This window comes from Cephus cinctus, unplaced genomic scaffold, assembly GCF_000341935.2.
Source record: "Cephus cinctus unplaced genomic scaffold, Ccin1 Ccin1_scaffold1184, whole genome shotgun sequence".
Lineage (NCBI taxonomy): Eukaryota > Metazoa > Arthropoda > Insecta > Hymenoptera > Cephidae > Cephus > Cephus cinctus.
The window spans coordinates 2,372,653-2,379,448 of NW_014333664.1; the positions used below are offsets into that span (position 1 = coordinate 2,372,653).

The 6,796-nt window shown below is 39.6% G+C and overlaps 1 protein-coding gene across 7 annotated transcripts in view; it reads right to left on the minus strand.

The window, feature by feature from the left end:
• LOC107272481 (5-hydroxytryptamine receptor) overlaps positions 1–6,796 on the minus strand; it is a 95,855-nt gene that overhangs the window by 61,164 nt on the left and 27,895 nt on the right. The gene's annotated exons all lie outside the window — the stretch shown is intronic.

Below are 6,796 nucleotides of genomic sequence, written 5' to 3' on the forward strand. Positions count from 1 at the left end.
TATAAGAGAGCAAGTGTGGAAGATACGTGTATAATTCTGAATATCGAAATTCGTCTCCGGAAGCGCAAAGTAAGACTTATTGTTACCGAAGCGGGATAAGATAAAGGTAAATCTAAATATGTAAAAGTAAACCAAACGAATATCGATTGATTTTCGGTTAATATTGTATTAATTGAGCGGGGAAAAGAAAATGACATTGAGTAATGGATTCTCCACAATTTTCATTATTCCGTCCACAGTCGTATATGTGGTTGACTCGTATTTTCCCTGTATTGGATATACTGATACTCCGTTTGATGCTCGTGCAAATTCAATTTGCGAAAAAGTCCGCGAAATTTGAATTAGTCCAAATACTACGGGTGCTTGACGTTCCCTGAGCTTTCGGTATTTAGAATATTGAACCTTCGTTATATGGGATATTTTACTGAAGTACCAACCATACTTTGTCGATCGGTTCTTCATTTAATTTTGCGAATTCCAGTGAAAATATCATTCGCTGTGCCAAAGGTCGTGCGATGTCATTTTTCAATCAATTTCGAGCTGCCGATCGATTGACTTGTAGTGAGACATCAGTGCGTTCTTTTATTATCATTTTCATTTGCATTGATAACGGGCGAGTGATAACGAAGATCGATAGTAGGAAGGGGTTGTTTCTTGAACGAGTGAGGCAAACGGGAATCTTAAGGTAGGAGGGTAGTTTCACTCCCGGAGGGGTAGTTCGGATTCCGAGGACTCGTCGGATAACAGGAGAAATTTCGTGATAATAAAGATGAGTGTTTATATAGGGGGAAATTTTGTAGTGTGTGGGGGGGGGGAGGAGGGTTGGAAAATAAAGAAGAGTACGAAAGCTTTGAGGGGAAAAGAGAGTTATTATTCGGTAGCTTTGATAAGCAGGCTGCAATAATACAAGAGTTATGCCCACCGCGAAGAAGGGGCTTTTATCACGTGGCGGTAAGGGTTGTGTGTACCGAGAAGGGGTGAAAGGACTCGAGGGAGTCGACGGATCTTCGAATTATTTTTCAGATCAATAAAATAGGTTAAGGAAGCTGCGTGATCGAGTTTGGGAGATCAATGTACACGTAGAGATGATAGTCTAAGGGATGAAACGTATTCCAGGCAGCATCCCAGTATCTCAAGTATCTTTCGATGTAAACTCAAATGACGCGTGAGCGAGGGATGGTGACTTTATTTCTCGCCGGGAATAGATATAGTTATATTTCTTAAGGAAAGATGAATTCGGGATAAATAACTCGGTACTGGGGAGGAAAGTTTTTCGAAAAATTTTTCAAAATCAGCCAAACTTTAAATTCACCTAAATTGGTTACTTTGTGCTGAAATTTTTATCGAACTGATTTCCGTTTGGGATCTTGGTCTTGCGTCTTTCTGGTTATGCTAACTTTTTACCTTTTTTTTTTTCTTTTTCTTTTTTTCACCTTTCCGGTCCGGCAAGACGCGAGCTTCGCGAAGCGCCAAAGGGGAAATGGAGATAGACGGGAAACGTGGGAAAGGCAACTTTCAAATCTTTTCAAATAGTCTAATCGAAATTGGCAGACGAACTTGAGATTTCAAGAAAAAGTTACATTCTCGTATATCACGTGTGCGAAAGCTCTTTACTATGCAGCGAGAAAAGCGTCCGGTATTGCTTCGTGCTTTTTCTTTTTCTTTTCCCCTTTCTCATTCTTTCTCCACTTCGTTCGGTTACTTTTTGATACGAGGGGTTTAAGCCCTTTCTACTTTTCTTCCTGACATTCAAATCCCCGCGTCAAACGAAATCCTCCAAATTTTCGGAAAATACAAATAAATTCTCGATTTCTCGAAAAATGTTGCAAGCGAGGATCAATTTTGAAAAAAAAAAAAAGAGGAAACTTTTTTAACGATATTTTCATACCGACGACTAATACGTTCGAGGATCCTTATAAATCAGTGAACAATCGTTGAGCGATAAAGTCTGGAGGAATTTTTTTAAAATTTTTTCTTTTTGAACGCGATATATTCTCATCGCAGTACATAAATTTATTTTGAGAATTGACAGCATGGCGGCACTAGTAAAATATGGGGGCAAAGCTACTTCTGGGTTACATGTCCGCTGATTTATGTTACTTTTCACTTCTCCCAGCTGGTCCTCCCGTTTCCCGTGCCCTTTCACCTTCGACCCTTCGGCCCTTTCCTCCATTCCTTATCGTCGCACTTATTCCTACCAGCGTTTCTCAGCACCCTTAATATCTATTCGCAAATATATATATATATATATATATGTAAACATGCAATACCTATTTACAACGATATATGGCCTATCGATGCGATTACCTATTTCTCTCTGTACATATGAAGACATTAATATATAGGTATACGATGTATGACCCCCTCAGGGTTAACATTTATTACTGCCTATTACGTCTATAAAAATATTCATTCAAAATAATAATTCTGAATATAGGAATTATTAACTGCGAGTGACAGGACTTCTCGTACTTGTTCTATATAAATATATACATGCATATATTATATTACTTGCTCCAAACGCTCGAGTAAATTTGGTTTTCCAGTTTGCTTTCCGCAAAATCAAATTTCACGGAGACTCGACCGCGAGACACTGGTTACAGTTGCGTAAGCGCAACCTACAAGTTCAACATCTGGTTAATTTTGTCCGAGGCAAGTATTATTAGGTGAATCATGGAAAATCGAGCCTCGAAAGATTTTCAGTGATTTTCATAATCAGTGAGATTCATTTTCAATTATATTCCATATCCAGTGCACTACGTTTTGGTCTTTTCGTAGCAAGGAAAAACAAAAAAATGCTAAAGATACATTTGAATAGTCGAATGAAAATTAATGATCTTTGATAATTCGAAAATTTCACAATTTTTGTTAAATACGATAAAAATGTTTCCAGCAAAATAAATCCAAAGTCTGTCAGATCGGATATCAAATTTAAAACGCCTGAACCCAGTGTTCCTGTAATTCGAAGAAATCGCGTGACACCCGTCAAATTGGGTTGCTGTTTTACATCCGTAAAATAAGCACAACCCCGGACTTTTCTACCAGAGCGAGGAGAGGCCGCTTTCAAATATCAACCTTGTCGTACTGGAAAGCACGCATTCCTCTTCGGAAATACCAATTTTACCAAGCTTTCCTCATACTCGAGAAAACAAGAAAAGACAAAGCAATCTAAATTTCTGCTCGTTTCAAGTATCCGCACGATAAGAGAGAAAACTGTTAAAAATATCAGACAAGATAAAATATAATTGTATCCCAATAGTATCGCGGTCTGAACCCCAGTACAAAAGGGCTGTCAAAAATACCATCATAGGACCAAATAATAAATAGCACGAGCCTAGTCCAACATACGTCTCCGTGATAAAAAAAAACGTTAAAACCCATGTTGAAAAAAAAAAAAAAAAAGAAAAAACTATGACAATCAACAGAGCCCAAAGCCCTGGCGAAATAAACACGCGAATAAAAGCCAGAAGGACTTTTTCGCAGTCGCGAACGACCGTCAAGTAGGAGAATTTAAATTGCGGCCAGTGCATTGCCTTTTCAATGGCAGTGCGAGTGACAGCGGTGCACTGTTGATTTACGAGTGCAGTGCAGAAAAGTGTGGAGCCTCGAGAGCTGCAGTGATGCCTCTTGACTCGTCCGACTGTAGCATCGGGTTCGGTGCATGCAAGATGCACCGGAATGCAGTTTAACTATGTAGATACAAGAGAAAATTTCATCTATCTCTTAACGCACATGCATTTATCTATTGTGTGTGAGCATCCATCAAGTCGACGTAACGTTGCATAAGAATATATTGGAATTTGCCGCTGGTTAATAGAAATTCCAAAATCACCTCGAAATCTCTACTAATTCAAATTTCTCCTCTGGTCCCCAATCTATTGGCCAATTTCATAATTCCCCGCGTCCCAAGCAAAGCCAATTGTGAGTTGACCCATTAATCCCTAGATTTCACGAACATAGTGACTACTAGAAAGTCACCAGAATCTAATCTTCTCGAGGGCAGCTCATAAGCCAGGTCTTGGATCATTCGCACTGCGCCTCCCTCCGATTTTAGACAAGACCGAACCACGTGTTCTGCTCCCCATTGAATTTCACGCGAGCTGTCAGGATTCGATTAAATAAATAATCCATTGAATTGTGGGTCGATTCGCGAATGTTTTCCTCGTCGCCTCGAACAACGTTTAGGATCGCCCGTAGGCGCAATGCGAAGAAAAGGCAAAATATTGACTGCGTCCACTGTTTCATTTGAAGCTGGCTCTGATGGCCATCCGGCCGAGTAAATAAATAAACAAAGCCACGTGTCAAAGTTTCAATCTGTCATCCGCAATGCTTTGCCTTCGCGTTATACGCTGTAACGTAGGACATTTAATACAATGTGGGTAGAAGAGTACGTATTTTTTTTTTTTCCTAACAGATCCAAACCACTCAAATCTCTACAAAGCGACACGTGTCTTTGAATGTAATTTCGTTTTTACGTCATTTCATGTATAGTCACGTGTGATTTGTTTACGAATTCATTGCTGGCTGTCAAACAAAGAAATGCATTAAAAGCCCAAACAGACTGTACGTATCGTTACGATATATTTTTGTTTTCTAAATATTTTAAATAGCTGCAGACGCTTTCGTTCGCTATCGATAACAAAGGCTACTAACGCGAATGGAAGTTTTAATTTAAGAGTAATTAAAAGTCACGTGGCCACGTTATATGCACCCTATGTATATATAATGTTATGTGCCATATCTGTTAGACTACTCCACAAGAGTATAATGCCATTCGCTAATTATAGTCATCGAAATATCTCGTGCAGCCGTCGCGGCCATTAATTGCACAGCATAATTGCGCTTTCCATAACGATCGCCCACTCTGTCCCCAGAATCGGTAATTGCAGTTCCTGCCGTAAGAAGACTCGCTCCCACGGAACTTCCCCTAAGAACCACCTTTTTCAGTCTCGCCGTAGCGCTGAGACGCATCACTTTTCAATTATCCGTGGTCTTTGCCAAGATTTATAATCATTTACGCGATTAATTATCATTAATCGAGAAGCTGCGTATAATGATACCGTGTGGATGGTTCGCGCAGCGATACGAAAAAAAAAGCAAATTACAATCGAACCAATTTTCACTTAACTAAGAAATATGTAGATCGACGTGGCGGCAATGAATTTTGAAAATAACGAAGCCACATTTTATCGAGATGTATCTATCCATGCGAATATGGAGAAATTGACCAAAAATTTTCCTATACCATCAGAAAATGATTTTCCACAAAAAAAAAAAAAAAACACGCAATGTGCCGTATCTCGAAATGAAAGAAATATTTTAAAAATTTATTCCAACGAAAAATCGAGCCCCCTCGAAACCATAAAACTGTTGTCCGAAACTTTTCCCCCTATCTTCATTAGTAACTCAAACGATCTAAGTGTGGATTTTCGGTGAGACACCCTGTATATCGAGCAATAAATTAGATTGGCAAGTATGGAGAACGAATGGGGCAATCTCTGCTCGATGTAATTCGGTAGGAGCGCTGTTGCCAAATTAAAAGACGTTATGAGAGGGCAGAGACCGTGAAGAGAGGGGAGAATTTTTATCCAGAAAAAATCGAAATTTTGTCGAACAATTTTTTTTAGAAAGCTTGAAAAAAGGAGTAAGAAATATCATCTCCACGAATAATTCACCTGGTGAATTCTACGGAACAGAAGGTTTCGAAGATAATCTTAAGGGCTGTTTCTATTTACTCTGGAGCCAGGAACTTGGAGGATTCTCGCAGGAGATTAACTCGAGCCGCGGGCGAACGAAGATTTTCTTCACATTTTTCTTTCTCCCATCAACTTCCCACGGGAACTTGTGCGAGAAAACTTTAACGGAATGTTTACGAAGGCCAAAACTATATAGCGATATATAGGGATATGCCATTTATCCCATCCTTCTCGCTGTAAGGTGACGTATATATATATGTACAGGGTTATTCACGGGAAACGCGCCAGCTGAAATTGGCCGTGAATGGGCGATTTCGTGAATTGGAGCAGGGTGACGTCATTAAAGAAAAGAAAGTTAACGTCGTAAAGTTTTCGAGATCATGAATTTGACATTATTTATTTTCTTCAACCAAGCCAGACCGTCTCGTTTAACAGAATTCTTCAATCGCGTCCAACTTCAGCCGATGCGTTTGCCGCGAATAACCCTGCATATATAGATATAGGGTTATTCAGGCCAATTTCACCGGACAAAGCTAGCCTGTTCATTTGACTTCTATGACACAATCACCTACTCTGCGTTACGTTTACTGAATAACCCTGTATATATGTATATCATACCAACAATTTGGAATTGCTTATTATTATCAGTAGAAATGTTCAGGGTGAAAGTGCCATTGGACCTTTTGTCATGTACGAGAAACAAAGAGAAAGCCCTACTGGCGCTCGTGCTTTGCCTTTCCGTAAATCCAAATTGCGCGATCCAGCTTCTACCTCAGTCAAAAAGGTTAGAAACAGTCGTCCGTTAAATCCTCAAATTTCGACATTCCCAAAACTCATGTTTTCTCGTTCGCCACAGCACTATCAAAGTTTCCCATTACACGTTTACCCGTCCTATTTTTTTTTTCTTTTTTTTTTTTAATGCGCACCTCAATCACGAGACTCGGTCGTTATGGCGCGTTTACACGATACCTGCACAGTTCGATAAATTTTGAAGCCTTAATGGAAAAGGCAGAATCGTTAGAAGCACGTTTATCCCTATTTGAGGATTAATCGGTCCGGCAATACCGTTCATGGAGTATAAAACAGAAGCGTAGAAAGGG